This window comes from Somniosus microcephalus, unplaced genomic scaffold, assembly GCF_052327205.1.
Source record: "Somniosus microcephalus isolate GS21.2 unplaced genomic scaffold, FLI_Smic_1.0 scaffold1, whole genome shotgun sequence".
NCBI lineage: Eukaryota > Metazoa > Chordata > Chondrichthyes > Squaliformes > Somniosidae > Somniosus > Somniosus microcephalus.
In genome coordinates this window covers 1,550,154-1,568,769 of record NW_028225188.1, presented here as the reverse complement: position 1 = coordinate 1,568,769, position 18,616 = coordinate 1,550,154, and positions in this window count along the sequence as shown.

Sequence of the window (18,616 nt, the reverse complement as noted above, 5' to 3'; positions counted from 1 at the left end):
TGACTCATGTGTGGGGATGCTGGCCTCAGTTGCCCTAAACGAAGATGGCCGCCCCCATAGTTCGCATGCGGCACTGCTGGCCTCTGAGGATCTGCTCCTGCAGGCCTTGGAGAAGTGGCCTTTCTTCAGGCAGGTTTTACATATGGAGTTCTTGGCTGGGCAGCGCGACCTCGGGTGCTTCTCCTGGCCACAAAAAAAACAGCCGGCGGCCCGATCGCGGATGCCCGATGTCGGGGCCGGTGCCGGGGGTGGCGGGGCCGGTCGGGTCCGGGACGCCGACGCAGAGGTAGGTCCCGGGGGCGGCGCTGGGAAGGGTGCTGTGGTAGGGGTCGGGCCCGAGTCCCAGGGTCGCGAGCAGTACCTGGTGAATGCTTCCTGATCTTGGTGGGCCACTTCCAGGGAGATAGCGAGGGCTTCAGCTTTTTCCATGCTGAGGTCTTTAGCTTCCAGCAGTCTTTGCCGTGAGTACTCGGACCGTAGGCCTTTCAGGAATGCGTCGCGGATATTATCTTCAGTATTTTCGGCTGCCGACACCGATTTAAACTCACAGTTCCTGGCGAGTGCATATAGCGCCTGTGAGAATTCGGCTACTGATTCTCCTGGCTGTTGCGGCCGTGATCTTAGGAGGTGCCTAGCGTACATGTAGTTTACCGGGGTCCGGTACTTCTGTTTCAGCAGGTTGATGGCGGTCTCGTAGGTAGTCATGTCCTCGATGAGAGTGTATACTCTCGGGCTCAGTTGTGCCTGCAGGACACTTAGTTTGGATGCCTGAGGGACGCTGGATTCTCTCAGGTATGATTCGAAGCAGACCAGCCAGTGTTTAAAGTCTGCGGCTGAGTTTGCTGCTCGTGGGTTCAGGTCCAGGTACGGCGGTCTGAGGGCTCGCAGCCAAGCTGGCTGGTGTGGCTGTGCTCCTGGGAGCTGCGCTGGTGGCTCCTCCGCCAGTTGTGACTCGTTGTCGGACATCATTAAATTTAGTCAATAAAATTGATATACCTATCAATTCCTCCAATAAAAGGCGAAGAGTTACGAAGGTGACTAAAGGTTTTTATTGACTAAATAACAGAGCCCACTCTCGTGGGTGATCCGATCCAAGCAGGAGGAATACCAGCCAGTCGCTCACCTTTATACCTGGCCTGGTGGGTGGAGCCAAGGCGGAGTCGGCAGTGGTCATCCCAGGTATAGCAGTGTGGCAAGAGGCGACCTCGTACCGTGATACAATAGTGGTCAGTGATACAGTTATAACGAACAGTGGTGAACAGTGCTAACTACTAACAGTGATACGATAGTGAACGTGGTATACCACAGTCACGGACTGTTTTACTGATACACAATATACCTGTACCCAGAGTGGTTTGTGTAGTCACGGACTGTTTTACTGATACACAATATACCTGTACCCAGAGTGGTTTGTGTAGTCACGGACTGTTTTACTGATACACAATATACCTGTACCCAGAGTGGTTTGTGTAGTCACGGACTGTTTTACTGATACACAATATACCTGTACCCAGAGTGGTTTGTGTAGTCATGGACTGTTTTACTGATACACAATATACCTGTACCCAGAGTGGTTTGTGTAGTCACGGACTGTTTTACTGATACACAATATACCTGTACCCAGAGTGGTTTGTGTAGTCACGGACTGTTTTACTGATACACAATATACCTGTACCCAGAGTGGTTTGTGTAGTCACGGACTGTTTTACTGATACACAATATACCTGTACCCAGAGTGGTTTGTGTAGTCACGGACTGTTTTACTGATACACAATATACCTGGACCCAGAGTGGTTTGTGTAGTCACGGACTGTTTTACTGATACACAATATACCTGTACCCAGAGTGGTTTGTGTAGTCACGGACTGTTTTACTGATACACAATATACCTGTACCCAGAGTGGTTTGTGTAGTCACGGACTGTTTTACTGATACACAATATACCTGTACCCAGAGTGGTTTGTGTCGTCACGGACTGTTTTACTGATACACAATATACCTGGACCCAGAGTGGTTTGTGTAGTCACGGACTGTTTTACTGATACACAATATACCTGTACCCAGAGTGGTTTGTGTAGTCACGGACTGTTTTACTGATACACAATATACCTGTACCCAGAGTGGTTTGTGTAGTCACGGACTGTTTTACTGATACACAATATACCTGGACCCAGAGTGGTTTGTGTAGTCACGGACTGTTTTACTGATACACAATATACCTGTACCCAGAGTGGTTTGTGTAGTCACGGACTGTTTTACTGATACACAATATACCTGGACCCAGAGTGGTTTGTGTAGTCACGGACTGTTTTACTGATACACAATATACCTGGACCCAGAGTGGTTTGTGTAGTCACGGACTGTTTTACTGATACACAATATACCTGGACCCAGAGTGGTTTGTGTAGTCATGGACTGTTTTGCTGATACACAATATACCTGTACCCAGAGTGGTTTGTGTAGTCACGGACTGTTTTACTGATACACAATATACCTGGACCCAGAGTGGTTTGTGTAGTCACGGACTGTTTTACTGATACACAATATACCTGTACCCAGAGTGGTTTGTGTAGTCACGGGCTGTTTTACTGATACACAATATACCTGGACCCAGAGTGGTTTGTGTGGTCATGGACTGTTTTGCTGATACACAATATACCTGTACCCAGAGTGGTTTGTGTAGTCACGGACTGTTTTACTGATACACAATATACCTGTACCCAGAGTGGTTTGTGTAGTCACGGACTGTTTTACTGATACACAATATACCTGGACCCAGAGTGGTTTGTGTAGTCACGGACTGTTTTACTGATACACAATATACCTGTACCCAGAGTGGTTTGTGTAGTCACGGACTGTTTTACTGATACACAATATACCTGTACCCAGAGTGGTTTGTGTAGTCACGGACTGTTTTACTGATACACAATATACCTGTACCCAGAGTGGTTTGTGTAGTCACGGACTGTTTTACTGATACACAATATACCTGGACCCAGAGTGGTTTGTGTAGTCATGGACTGTTTTGCTGATACACAATATACCTGTACCCAGAGTGGTTTGTGTAGTCACGGACTGTTTTACTGATACACAATATACCTGGACCCAGAGTGGTTTGTGTAGTCACGGACTGTTTTACTGATACACAATATACCTGTACCCAGAGTGGTTTGTGTAGTCATGGACTGTTTTGCTGATACACAATATACCTGTACCCAGAGTGGTTTGTGTAGTCACGGACTGTTTTACTGATGCACAATATACCTGGACCCAGAGTGGTTTGTGTAGTCACGGACTGTTTTACTGATACACAATATACCTGTACCCAGAGTGGTTTGTGTAGTCACGGACTGTTTTACTGATACACAATATACCTGGACCCAGAGTGGTTTGTGTAGTCACGGACTGTTTTACTGATACACAATATACCTGGACCCAGAGTGGTTTGTGTGGTCATGGACTGTTTTGCTGATACACAATATACCTGTACCCAGAGTGGTTTGTGTAGTCACGGACACATTATTATAAGAGCTTTTGAAAGCTACATCAGTCATCGGGAAAATGCTGGAATCCATTGTTAAGGAAGTGGTATCAAGTCACTTAGAAAATCATAACATGATTAGGCAGAGTCAACGTGGTTTTATGAAAAGGAAATCGTGTTTGACAAATTTATTCGAGTTTTTTGAGGATGTAACTAGCAGGGTAGATAAAGGGGAACCAGTGGATGTAGTATATTTGGATTTCCAAAAGGCATTCGATAAGGTGCCACATAAAAGGTTATTACACAAGATTAGGGCTCATGGGGTTGGGGGTAATATAGTAGCATGGATAGAGGATTGGTTAACAGACTGAAAACAGAGAGCAGGGATCAACGGATCTTTTTCAGGTTGGCAGGCTGTATCTAGTGGGGTGCCGCGTGGATCAGTGTTGGGGCCTCAGCTATTTACAATCTATATTAATGACCTAGATGAAGGGACCGAGTGTAATGTATCCAAGTTTGCTGATGATACAAAGCTAGCTGGGACAGTAAGCTGTGAGGAGCCTTTGGACCTTCTGACAATCACCTTAAATCTGTGTCCTCTGGTTCTCGAGCCTTCCGCCAATGGGAACAGTTTCCCTCATTCTACTCTGTCCAGACCCCCTCACGATTTTGAACACCTCCATCAAATCTGCTCTCTACCTTCTCTGCTCTATGGAGAACAACCCCAGCTTCTCCAGTCTCTCCACATAACTGTAGTCCCTCATTCCTGGAACCATTCTGGTCAATCTCCCCTTAACCTTCTCTGCTCCAAGGAGAACAACCCCAGCTTCTCCAGTCCCTCATTCCTGGAACCATTCTGGTAAATCTTTTCTGCAGCCTCTCCAAGGCCTTCACATTCTTCCTAAAGTGCAGTGCCCAGAATTGGACACAATAAGAAAGAAAGAAAGACTTGCATTTAAAAGAACATAAGTAATAGGAGCAGGAGTCGGCCATTCGGCCCTTCGAGCCTGCTCCGCCATTCAATGAGATCATGGCTGATCTTCTGCCTCAACTCCATTCACCGGCCCTATCGCCATATCCCTTGATGCCCTTACTAGTCAGAAATCTATCGACTTCTGTTTTGAATATCTGTGGCAGAGAATTCCACAGGTTCACCACTCTCTGGGTGAAGAAATTCCTCCTCATTTCAGTCCTAAATGTCCTACCCCTTATCCTTAGACTGTGACCCCTGGTTCTGGACTCCCCGACCATCAGGAACATCCTTCCAACATCTAGTCTGTCCAGGCCTGACAGAATTTTATAGGTTTCGATGAGATCCCCTCTCAATCTTCTAAACTCCAGCGAGTACAAGCCCAATCAACACAATCTCTCCTCATACGTCATTCCTGCCATCCCAGGTATCAGCCTGGTGAATCTTCGCTGCACTCCCTCCATGGCAAGAACATCCTTCCTCAGATAAAGCGACCAAAACTGCACACAATACTCAAGGTGCGGTCTCACCAAGGCCCTGTACAACTGCAGCAAGACATCCTTGTTCCTGTACTCAAACCCTCTCGCTACGAAGGCCAACATACCATTTGCCTTCTTAACCACCTGCTGCACCTGCATGCTTACCTTCAGCGACTGGTGCACAAGGACACCCAGGTCTCTTTGCACTTCCCCTTCTCCCAATCTATTGCCATTCAGATAATAATCTGCCTTCCTGTTGTTGCCACCAAAGTGGATAACCTCACATTTATCCACATTATAGTGCATTTGCCATGTTTCTGCCCAATCACCCAACCTGTCCAAATCGTACTGGAGTTTCACGACATCCTCCTCACAGATTACCCTCCCACCCAGCTTTGTGTCGTCTGCAAATTTGGAGATATTACATCCAATTCCCTCGTCCAGATCATTAATATATATTGTGAATAGCTGGGGTCCAAGGACCGATCCCTGCGTTACCCCACTAGTCACTGCCTGCCACTCGGAAAAAGACCCGTTTATTCCAACTCTTCGCTTTCTGTCCGCCAACCAGTTCTCTATCCAAGTCACTACCTTGCCCCCAATCCCATGTGCCTTAATTTTGCATGCTAATCTCTTATGCGCGACCTTATCGAAATCCATCTGAAAGTCCAAATACACCACATTCACTGGTTCTCCCTTATCTATTTTACCAGTTACATCCTCAAAAAATTCCAGTAGATTAGTCAAGCACGATTTACCTTTTGTAAATCCATGTTGACTTTGTCCGATCCTGTCACTGCTTTCCAAGTGCTCTGCTATTACATCTTTTATAATGGACTCTAGCATCGAAGCTTTGACCACGCTCGATCAGCTCCGATGGACGGGTCACATTGTCCGCATGCCCGATATGAGACTCCCAAAACAAGCGCTCTACTCGGAGCTCCGGCACGGCAAGAGAGCCCCAGGTGGGCAGAGGAAACCCTTCAAGGACACCCTCAAAGCCTCCTTGAAAAGGTGCAACATCCCCTCTGACACCTGGGAATCCCTGGCCCAAGACCGCATCTGGGAAGGCGCCGAACACCTCGAGTCTCTTCGCCGGGAGCAATCAGAAGCCAAGCGCAGGCAGCGCAAGGAGCGTACGTCAACCCAAGCACCCCACCCACCCGCCCCTTCAACCACCATCTGCCCCAGCTGTGTGGACTCATCAGTCACCTGAGAACTCATTTTTAATGTGTAAGCAAGTCATCCTCGGTTCCGAGGGACTGCCTAAGAAGATATAATTGGAGTAAGACTTCTTTACTCCTGTACTCAAATCCTCTTGTAATGAAGGCCAGCATACCATTTGCCTTGTTAACCGCCTTTCATGATCACCGGATGCCCCAAAGCGCTTTACACCAATGAAGTACTTTTGAAGTGTAGTCACTGTTGTAATGTGGGAAACGCGGCAACCAATTTGTGCACAGCAAGCTCCCACAAACAGCAATGTGATAATGACCAGATAATCTGCGTCTTCATCATGTTGATTGAGGGATAAATATTGGGCTCAAAACACCGGTGATAACTTCTTCGAAATAGCACCACGGGATCTTTTACATCCACCTGAGGGGGCAGACGGGGACCTCGGTTTAACGTCTCATCCGTAGGACGGCACCTCCGACACTGCAGCGCTCCTTCATTACTGCCCCTCCGACAGTGCGGCGCTCCCTCAGTACTGCCCCTCCGACAGTGCGGCGCTCCCTCAGCACTACCCCTCCGACAGTGCAGCACTCCTTCAGCACTGCCCCTCCGACATTGCAGCGCTCCCTCAGTACTGCCCCTCCAACAGAGCGGCGCTCCCTCAGCGCTGCCCCTCTGACAGCGCGGCACTCCCTCAGTACTGTTCCCCCGACAGTGCGGCGCTCCCTCAGTACTGCCCCTCCGACGGTGCGGCACTCCCTCAGCACCGCACTGGAGTGTCAGCCTTGCTTTATGTGCTCAAGTCCCTGGAGTGGGATTTGAACCCACAACCTTCTGACTCTGCTATCCACTGAGCCACAGCTGACTCCAGTCTTTTACACAGTTTCATCATAACTTCCTTGCTTTTTGCACTCTGCGCCTCTCCTAAAGCAGGGGCGTTATGATGAATTGTTAAACAGTTTTTTTTGCAGTGACCCAGGCTGTGTGTAGGAAACAATTGTGCATTTGAAAGCAGCTTGTATTGTGAAGCTTGTGCCCCTTTGCCAGGCCCACTGCCTGCGGCCCCTCTCCCAGATTCCAGCCCCAGCTCTGTGCTGACTGAGCTGCTCTCACCTGGGGACAGCGCGTCACAATCGGCCCCAGCGCACCTGAGCTGGAGAGGAGGCCCCGCCCCCTTGCCGCGCCACCATTGGTTGGAGGACCAGGCCGCCCAGTTCAGTCCTCCCACCTGCGCCCTCGTCCTATTGGTCAGCGTTCCCGTCAGTCAGAATCACTTTGCTCCGGCTCACTCCGCCACCCCGCGCACCTCAATCCGCTCCGTTCGGCGTCCGCGGAGGTCCCGCCCGCCTCTCAGGTTTGGGTTTTCACGTATTTTACTTTATAATCTCGCTCTCCGCTCCCCCCTCACCTCGATTTAAATCGATTCCCCAACAGATGACTTTACCCCGGCCGCTGATTCCGTCTGCTCCCCGGAGGCCCCGCGCAGGCGCACTGGCAGCCTCGCACCGTTGAGAAGCTTTTCAAAAATGTTTTTTTCCGAAACAAATTGAAAACACTCATTAATTCCCCAACCTCCTCCCCTCTAAAGTGCGATTATTATTATTCTTGTTTTTCCTCATTTGTGTGGGGTGTCTTTTTTTTACCTTGCGGTGGCGTGCGCCGATCCAACCGACCCCTGGGAGTTGCGTGCATGCGTCAGCGCGTAATCGGAGGTGGTGTGATTGACGCAAGGCGCCCGCCAATCAGGAGCGCGGAAAACGCTGGGAGGACCGGGCGGGCTGACGGTCCTCCAACTAATGGCGAGGCGGGACCTCGGTGGGCTGCAGGCCGCTTTCCTGCTTTCATTGTCTGCAGGAGCTGTTAAAGGGAAGGGGAGGAGGGGGTGGAAAAAACCCAGCTTGTGAGTGTTTATTCCTTTGCATTACCTTTTTATTGCAAGGCTATTCATCAACTGCATTCAGTTAAAAATAAGTGAACCTTTTCTCTCTTTGACTTTTATCCAGAACAAAGAGCCCTGGTGCTGTGAACATTTTGGTGGGCAGCCACTCTTAAAGGGACAAAGACCAGCATTCTTCCTCCTCTCTCTCTCTCTCTCTTGTGAGTATTTGTGGTGGGTGAGAGGAGGGGGGGTGAGTCAAAGGGGACTGCGGCCCCTTTTCAACAAAAACTGCTTGGCATAGTGGTTAGCACTGTTGCCTCACAGCGCCAGAGACCCGGGTTCGAATCCGTGTCTGTGTGGAGATTGCACATTCTCCCCGTGTTTGCGTGGGTTTTCTCCGGGTGCTCCGGTTTCCTCCCACAGTCCAAAGATGTGCGGGTTAGGTTGATTGGCTATGATAAATTGACCCTTAGTGTTAGGGGGATTAAATACGTGGGGTTACAGGGATAGGGTGCGATATGTGTTGGTGTTGGTGTAGGGGTTACGGGGATCGGGTGGGATATGTGTCGGTGCAGGCTCGATGGGCCGAAATGGCCTCTATCTGCACTGTGGAGTTTCTGTGAGTCTGTGGGTGCCCCCCCAGGTATTTAAAGGGGCAGTGCCTCTTTCTGTATCATGTAAGAGCAGGGAGGTTCTGCTTGAACTGTACAAAACACCAGTTAGGCCACCGGCTAGAGTGCTGCGTGCAGTTCTGCTCGCCCCATTGCAGGAAAGATGTGACTGCTCGAGACGGGAGATTTATGAGGTTCTTGCCAGGGCTAGAGAATTTCAGCTACAAGGAAAGATTGAATACATAGAAGATAATCTACATCCGAGGGTACTCGAGGAAGTGGCCCTAGAAATAGTAGATGCATTGCTGGTCATCTTCCAAAATTCGATAGACTCTGGAACAGCACCCATGGATTGGCGGGTAGCTAATGTTACCCCACTGTTCAAAAAAGGTGGTAGAGAGAAAACGGGGAATTACAGACCGGTAAGCCTGACATCGGTAGTGGGGAAAATGCTAGAGGCCATTATAAAAGACGTAATAGCAGAGCACTTGGAAAACAGTGACCGGATCGGACAAAGTCAACATGGATTTACAAAAGGTAAATCATGCTTGACTAATCTACTGGAATTTTTTGAGGATGTAACTGGTAAAATAGATAAGGGAGAACCAGTGGATGTGGTGTATTTGGACTTTCAAAAGGCTTTCGATAAGGTCCCGCATAAGAGATAGAAACATAGACGATAGGAGCAGGAGTAGGTCATTTGGCGCCTCGAGCCTGCTCTGCCATTCAATGCGATCATGGCTGATCATCCAAGTTCAGTACCCGGTCCCTGCTTTCTCCCCATACCCCTTGATCTCTTTAGCCTTAAGAAATATATCCAACTCCTTCTTGAATATATTTAATGAATTGGCCTACACTGTCTTCTGTGGTAGAGAATTCCACAGGTTCACCACTCTCTGGGTGAAGAAATTCCTCCTCATTTCTGTCCTAAGAGGCCTACCCCTTATCCTTAGACTGTGACCCCTGGTTCTGGATTCCCCGACCATCAGGAACATCCTCCCTGCATCTAGTGTGTCCAGCCCTGCCAGAATTTTATAAGTTTCAATCAGATTCCCTCTCATTCTTCTAAACTCCAGCGAGTACAAGCCCAATCGACCCAATCTCTCCTCATACGTCATTCCTGCCATCCCAGGTATCAGCCTGGTGAATCTTGGCTGGACTCCTTCCATGGCAAGAACATCCTTCCTCAGATAAGGCGACCAAAACTACACACAATACTCAAGATGTGGTCTCACCAAGGCCCTGCACAACTGCAGCAAGACATCCTTGTTCCTGTACTCAAACCCTGTCGCTATGAAGGCCAACATACCATTTGCCTTCTTAACAGCCTGCTGCAGCTGCATGCTTACCTTCAGCGACTGGTGCACAAGGACACCCAGGTCTCGTTGCACTTCCCCTTCTCCCAATCTATTGCCATTCAGATAATAATCTGCCTTCCTGTTTTTGACACCAAAGTGAATAACCTCGCATTTATCCACATTATATTGCATCTGCCATGCTTCTGCCCAATCATCCAACCTGTCCAAATCATCCTGTAGTTTCTCGGCATCCTCCTCACAGCACACACGCCCACCCAGCTTTGTGTCGTCTGCAAATTTGGAGATATTACATCTAGTTCCCTTGTCTAGATCATGAATATATATTGTGAATAGCTGGGGTCCAAGGACCGATCCCTGCGGTACCCCACTAGTCACTGCCTGCCACTCGGAAAAAGACCCGTTTATTCCAACTATTTGCTTTCTATCTGCCAACCAGTTCTCTATCCAAGTCAATACCTTGCCCCCCAATCCCGTGTGCCTTAACTTTACACGCTAATCTCTTATGTGGGACCTTATCGAAAGCCTTCTGAAAGTCCAAATACACCACATCCACTGGTTCGCCCTTATCTATTTTACTAGTTACATCCTCAAAAAATTCCAGTAGATTAGTCAAGCACGATTTACCTTTTGTAAATCCATGTTGAATTTGTCCGATCCTGTCACTGTTTTCCAAGTGCTCTGCTATTACATCTTTTATAATGGACTCTAGCATTTTCCCCACTACCGCTGTCAGGCTTACCGGTCTGTAATTCCCCGTTTTCTCTCTACCACCTTTTTTGAATAATGGGGTAACATTAGCTACCCTCTAATCCATGGGTACTGTTCCAGATTCCATTGAAAACCCAGCAGCTTCTCCTCCATCTCCACTCCAGCTCAAACTGCTGCAACAAAAAGATCTACACAGGCGGCCAGGGGCCGACTTCCGTCACCTGCAATAAAACTCTTCCCGACAGCCGCTGACTAATGGCGGCCGCAGCACCCACAATTCCCCACGCCCCAGAAACTGCTCTATCCAACGCGCTGATTTCCCCGCTGAGAGTGCGCATGCTCCCCGGGGCCGCGGGCCATTCTGGGAGCCTGGCTCCTGTCCTTTGTCCCGAGTCGGACTCGGTGGAGCCAGCTGAAGAAACCGGGAAGCGGCGGCTCGGATGGGGGAGGCGCTGCACGCTGGGTTTCCTGGTGCCGGGGCCCTGGCCGCACGTCCGCCGGGCCCGGCCGCTCTGATTCTGATTGAGGTTTTTGATGAGGTAACAGAGAGGGTTGATGAGGGCAATGCGGTTAACGTGGTGTACATGGATTTCCAAAAGGCGTTCGACAGCGTGTAACGTTAAGGCACATGGGATTGGGGCAAGGTATTGACTTGGATAGAGAACTGGTTGGCAGACAGAAAGCCAAGAGTTGGAATAAACGGGTCTTTTTCTGAGTGGCAGGCAGTGACTAGTGGGGTACCGCAGGGATCGGTCCATGGACCCCAGCTATTCACAATATATATTAATGATCTGGATGAGGGAACTAGATGTAATATCTCCAAGTTTGCAGACGACACAAAGCTGGGTGGGCGTGTGTGCTGTGAGGAGGATGCCGAGAAACTCCAGCATGATTTGGACAGGCTGGGTGATTGGGCAGAAGCATGGCAGATGCAATATAATGTGGATAAATGCAAGGTTATCCACTTTCGTGTCAAAAACAGGAAGGCAGATTATTATCTGAATGGCAATAGATTGGGAGAAGGGGAAGTGCAACGAGACCTGGGTGTCCTTGTGCACCAGTCGCTGAAGGTAAGCATGCAGGTGCAGCAGGCGGTTCAGAAGGCAAATAGTATGTTGGCCTTCGTAGCGAGAGGGTTTGAGTACAGGAACAAGGATGTCTTGCTGCAGTTGTACAGGGCCTTGGTGAGACCACACCTTGAGTATTGTGTGCAGTTTTGGTCGCCTTATCTGAGGAAGGATGTTCTTGCCATGGAAGGAGTGCAGCGAAGATTCACCAGGCTGATACCTGAGATGTCAGGAATGACGTATGAGGAGAGAGTGGGTCGACTGGGCTTGTACTTGCTGGAGTTTAGAAGAATGAGAGGGGATCTCATTGAAACTTATAAAATTCTAACAGGACTAGACAGACTAGATGCAGGAAGGATGTTCCCGATGGTCAGGGAGTCCAGAACCAGGGGTCACAGTCTAAGGATAAGGGGTAAGCCATTTGGGACAGAGATGAGGAGGAATTTCTTCACCCAGAGAGTGGTGAACCTGTGGAATTCTCTACCACAGAAGGCAGCAGAGGCCAATTCATTAAATATATTCAAGAAAGAGTTGGATATATTTCTTTAGGCTAAAGGGATCAAGGGATATGGGGAGAAGGCAGGGACAGGGTACTGAATTTGGATGATCAGCCATGATCTCATTGAAAGGCGGAGCAGGCTCGAGGGGCCAAATGCTCCTATCTTCTATGTTTCTATGTTCTGCCTCAGACAAATGTTAGGGAGAGGGATGGAGTCAGTGGCTAGGGAATGGAGTTTGTGGGGTGTCTGTCCCTTTAACTACAATTCATAGAATTATAGAAATTTACAGCACAGAAGGAGGCCATTCAGCCCATCTTGTCCGTGCCGGCCGACAAAGAGCTCTCCTCCCTAATCCCACTTTCCAGCACTTGGTCCGTAGCCTTGTAGGTTACGGCACTTCAAGTGCATATCCAAGTACTTTTTAAATGTGATGAGAGTTTCTGCCTTATGCGGGACCTTATCGAAAGCCTTTTGAAAGTCCAAATACACCACATCTACTGGTTCTCCCTTATCTATTTTACCAGTTACATCCTCAAAAAATGCCAGTAGATTAGTCAAAGACGATTTACCTTTTGTAAAGCCATGTTGACTTTGTCCGATCCGGTCGCTTTTTTCCAAGTGCTCTGCTATTACATCCTTTATAATGGACTCTAGCATTTTCCCCACTACCGATGTCAGGCTTACCGGTCTGCAATTCCCCGTTTTCTCTCCACCACCCTTTTTGAACAGTGGGGTAACATTCGCTACCCGCCAATCCATGGGTACTGTTCCAGAGTCTATCGAGTTCTGGAAGATGACCAGCAATGCATCTACTATTTCTAGGGCCACTTCCTTAAGTACCCTAGGATGTAGATTATCAGGCCCTGGGGATTTATCGGCCCTCAATCCCATCAAGTTCCCCAACACCATTTCCCTACAAATACTGATTTCTATCAGATCCTCCCTTTCATTTCACCCCATTTTCTATTTTCCCCTTCTTAATTAATCCCTTTGTTGAATCCTAAATTGCTCCCAGTCCTCAGGATTATTTCTTTTTCTGGCCAATTTATATGTCCTCTCCTTGGATCTTATGCTATCCCTTATTTCCCTCGTTAGCCACGGTTGAGTCACCCTTTTTGTTTTATTTTTATGCCAAACTGGGATGAACAAATCCTGTCGTTCATCCATTCGGTCTTTGAAGGTTTGCCATTGCCTATCCACCATCAACCCTTTGAGCGACATTCCCCAATCAATCCTACCCAACTCGCACCTCATACCATCGTAGTCTCCTTTATTTAACTTCAGTACCCTAGTCTCTGAGTCAACTATTTCACTCTCCATCTTAATGAAGAATTCTATCATATTATGAACGCTCCAACACAAGGGGCCTCACATAACAAGATTGCTAATTAATCCTTTCTCATTACATAATACCCAGTCTAAGTTGGCCTGTTCTCTAGTTGGTTCCTCGACATATTGTAAAGCAATATACAGAGTAAAGCTCCCTCTACACTGTCCCATCAAACACTCCCAGGGCAGGAGCAGCACGGGTTAGATACAGAGTAAAGCTCCGTCTACACTGTCCCATCAAACCCTCCCAGGGCAGGAGCAGCACAGGTTAGATACAGAGTAAAGCTCCCTCTACACTGTCCCATTAAACACTCCCAGGGCAGGAGCAGCACGGATTAGATACAGAGTAAAGCTCCTTCTACACTGTTCCATCAAACACTCCCAGGGCAGGTACAGCACGGTTCAGAGACACAGTAAAGCTCCCTCTACATTGTCCCATCAAACACTCCCATGGCAGGCACATCACCGGTTTGATACAAAGTAAAGCTCCCTCTACACTGTCCCATCAAACACTCCCAGGGCTGGTACAGCAGGGGTTGGATTCAGACTAAAGCTCCCTCTACACTGTCCCATCAAACACTCCCAGGGCAGGTACAGCACGGATTAGATACAGAGTAAAGCTCCCTCTACACTGTCCCATCAAACATTCCCAGCGCAGGTACAGCACAGGTTAGATGCAGAGTAAAGCACCCTCTATATTGTCCCATGAAACACTCCCAGGGCAGGTACAGCATGGGTTAGATACAGAGTACATCTCCCTCTACATTGTCCCATCAAACTCTCCCTGGGTAGGTACAGCACGGGTTAGATACAGAGTACATCTCCCTCTACATTGTCCCATCAAACACTCCCAGGGCAAGTACAGCACGGGTTAGATACAGAGTAAATCTCCCTCTGCACTGTCCCATCAAACACTCCCAGGGCAAGTACAGCACGGGTTAGATACAGAGTAAAGCTCCCTCTACACTGTCCCATCAGACACTCCCAGGGCAGGTACAGCACGGTTTAGATACAGAGTAAAGCTCCCTCTACACTGTCCCATCAGACACACCCAGGGCAGGTACAGCACGGTTTAGATACAGAGTAAAGCTCCCTCTACACTGTCCCATCAGACACTCCCAGGGCTGGTACAGCACGGGTTAGATACACAGTGAAACTCCCTCTGCACTGTCCCATCAAACACTCCCACGGCAGGTACAGCAGGGATTAGATTCAAACTAAAGCTCCCTCTACAGTGTCCCATCAAACATGCCCAGGGCTGGTAAAGCACGGGTGACATACAGAGTATATCTCCCTCTGCACTGTCTCATCAAACACTCCCAGGGCAGTTATAGCACGGGTTAGACGCAGACTAAAGCTGATTCTACACTGTCCCATCAAACACTCCCAGCGCAGGGACAGCACGGGTTGGATACAGAGTAAAGCTCCATCTACACTGTCCCATCAAACACTCCCAGCGCAGGTACAGCACGGGTTAGATACAGAGTAAAGCTCCCTCTACACTGTCCCATCAGCCACACCCAGGGTAGGTACAGCACGGGTTAGATACAGAGTAAAGCTCCCTCTACACTGTCTCATCAAACACTCCCAGGGCAGGTCCAGCACGGGTTAGATACAGAGTAAAGCTCCCTCTACCCTTTCCCATCAAACACTCACAGGGCAGATACTGCACGGGGTAGATACAGAGTAAAGCTCCCTCTACACTGTCCCATCAGACACTCCCAGGGCTGGTACAGCACAGGTTAGATACAGAGTAGAGCTCCCTCTACGTTGTCCCATCATACACTCCCAGGGCATGTACGTCACGGGTTATATACAGAGTAAAGCTCCCTCTACACTGTCCCATCAGACACTCCCAGGGCTGGTACTGCACGGGTTAGATACAGAGTAAAGCTCCCTCTACACTGTCCCATCAAACACTCCCAGGGCTGGTACAGCACGGTTTAGATACACAGTAAAGCTCCCTCTACACTGTCCCATCAAACACTCCCAGCGCAAGTACAGCACAGGTTAGATACTGAGTAAAGCTGCCTCTACACTGTCCCATCACACTCTCCCAGTGCAGGTACATCACAGGTTAGATACAGAATACAGCACACTCTACACTGTCCCATCAAACACTCCCAGGGCAGGTACAGCACGGTTTAGATACAGAGTAAATATCTCTCTACGTTGTCCCATCATACACTCCCAGGGCATGCACGTCATGGGTTAGATGCAGAGAAATGCTCCCTGTACACTGTCCAATCAAACACTCCCAGGGCTGGTACAGCACGGGTTAGATACAGAGTAAAGCTCCATCTACACTGTCCCATCAAACACTCCCAGCGCAGGTACAGCACGGGTTAGATACAGAGTAAAGCTCCCTCTACACTGTCCCATCAGCCACACCCAGGGTAGGTACAGCACGGGTTAGATACAGAGTAAAGCTCCCTCTACACTGCCTCATCAAACACTCCCAGGGCAGGTCCAGCACGGGTTAGATACAGAATAAAGCTCCCTCTACACTGTCCCATCAAACACTCCCAGGGCAGGGACAGCATGGGTTAGATACTGACTAAAGCTGCCTCTACACTGTCCCATCACACACTCCCAGGGCAGGTACATCACAGGTTAGATACAGAATTAAGCACTCTCTACATTGTCCCAGCAAACACTCCCAGGGCAGGCACATCACCGGTTTGATACAAAGTAAAGCTCCCTCTACACTGTCCCATCAAACACTCCCAGGGCTGGTACAGCATGGGTTAGATACAGAGTAAAGCTCCTTCTACACTGTCCCATCATACACTCCCAGGGTATGTAAAGCACGGGTTAGATACAGAGTAAAGCTCCCTCTACAGTGTCCCATCAAACACACCCAGGGCTGGTAAAGCAGGGTTACATACAGAGTATATCTCCCTCTGCACTGTCCCATCAAACACTCCCAGGGCAGGTACAGCACGGGTTAGACACAGACTAAAGCTGATTCTACACTGTCCCATCAAACACACCCAGCGCAGGTACAGCACGGGTTAGATACAGAGTAAAGCTCTCTCTACACGGTCCCATCACACGCTCCCAGGGCAAGTACAGCATGGGTTAGATACAGAGTAAAGCTCCCTCTACACTGCCCCATCAAACATCCCCAGTGCAGGTACAGCACAGGATAGATACAGAGTAAAGCTCCCTCTACGCTGTCCCATCAAACACTCCCTGGGTAGGTACAGCACGGGTTAGATACAGAGTAAAGCTTCCTCTACACTGTCCCATCAAACACTCCCAGGGCAGGTACAGCACAGGTTAGATACAGAGTAAAGCTCCCTCTACACTGTCCCATCAAACACTCCCAGGGCAAGTACAGCACGGGTTAGATACAGAGTAAATCTCCCTCTCCACTGTCCCATCAAACACTCCCAGGGCAGGTGCAGCACAGGTTAGATACAGAGTAAATATCCCTCTGCACTGTCCAATCAAACGCTCCCAGGGCAGGCACAGTACGGATTAGATACAGAGTAAAGCTCCCTCGACACTGTCCCATCATACACTCCCAGGGCAGGTACAGCACAGGTTAGATACAGAGTAAAGCTCCCTCTACACTGTCCCATCAAACACTCCCAGGGCAGGTACAGCACAGGTTAGATACAGAGTAAATATCCCTCTATGTTGTCCCATCATACACTCCCAGGGCATGCACGTCATGGGTTAGATACAGAGAAATGCTCCCTGTACACTGTCCAATCAAACACTCCCAGGGCTGGTACAGCACGGGTTAGATACAGAGTAAAGCTCCTTCTACACTGTCCCATCAAACACTCCCAGGGCTGGTACAGCACGGTTTAGATACAGAGTAAAGCTCCCTCTACACTGTCCCATCAGACACTCCCAGGGCTGGTACAGCACGGTTTAGATACAGAGTAAAGCTCCCTCTACACTGTCCCATCAAACACTCCCAGGGCTGGTACTGCACGGTTTAGATACAGAGTAAAGCTCCCTCTACACTGTCCCATCAGACACTCCCAGGGCAGGTAAAGCACGGTTTAGATACAGAGTAAAGCTCCCTCTACAGTGTCCCATCAAACACGCCCAGGGCTGGTAAAGCACGGGTGACATACAGAGTATATCTCCCTCTGCACTGTCTCATCAAACACTCCCAGGGCAGTTACAGCACGGGTTAGACGCAGACTAAAGCTGATTCTACACTGTCCCATCAAACACTCCCAGCGCAGGTACAGCACGGGTTGGATACAGAGTAAAGCTCCATCTACACTGTCCCATCAGACACTCCCAGGGCTGGTACTGCACGGGTTACATACAGAGTATATCTCCCTCTGCACTGTCCCATCAAACACTCCCAGGGCAGGTACAGCACGGGTTCGACACAGACTAAAGCTGATTCTACACTGTCCCATCACACGCTCCCAGGGCAAGTACAGCATGGGTTAGATACAGAGTAAAGCTCCCTCTACAATGTCCCATCAAACACTCCCAGGACAGGTACAGCACGGGTTAGATACAGAGTAAAGCTTCCTCTACGCTGTCCCATCAAACACTCCCTGGGTAGGTACAGCACGGGTTAGATACAGAGTAAAGCTCCCTCTACACTGTCCCATCAAACACTCCCAGGGCAGGTACAGCACAGGTTAGATACAGAGTAAAGCTCCCTCTACACTGTCCCATCAAACACTCCCAGGGCAGGTACAGCACGGTTTAGATACAGAGTAAAGCTCCCTCTACGTTGTCCCATCATACACTCCCAGCGCAAGTACAGCACGGGTTAGATACTGACGAAAGCTGCCTCTACACTGCCCCATCACACACTCCCAGGGAAGTACATCCCAGGTTAAATACAGAGTAAAGCTCCCTCTGCACTGTCCCATCAAACACTCCCAGGGCAGGTACAGCACGGTTTAGATACAGAGCAAAGCTCCCTCTACACTGTCCCATCAAACATTCCCAGGGCAGGCACAGCACGGGTTAGATACAGATTAATGCTCCCTCTACGTTGTCCCATCATACACTCCCAGGGCATGCACGTCACGGGTTAGTTACAGAGTAAAGCTCCCTCTACACTGTCCCATCAAACACTCCCAGCGCAAGTACAGCACGGGTTAGATA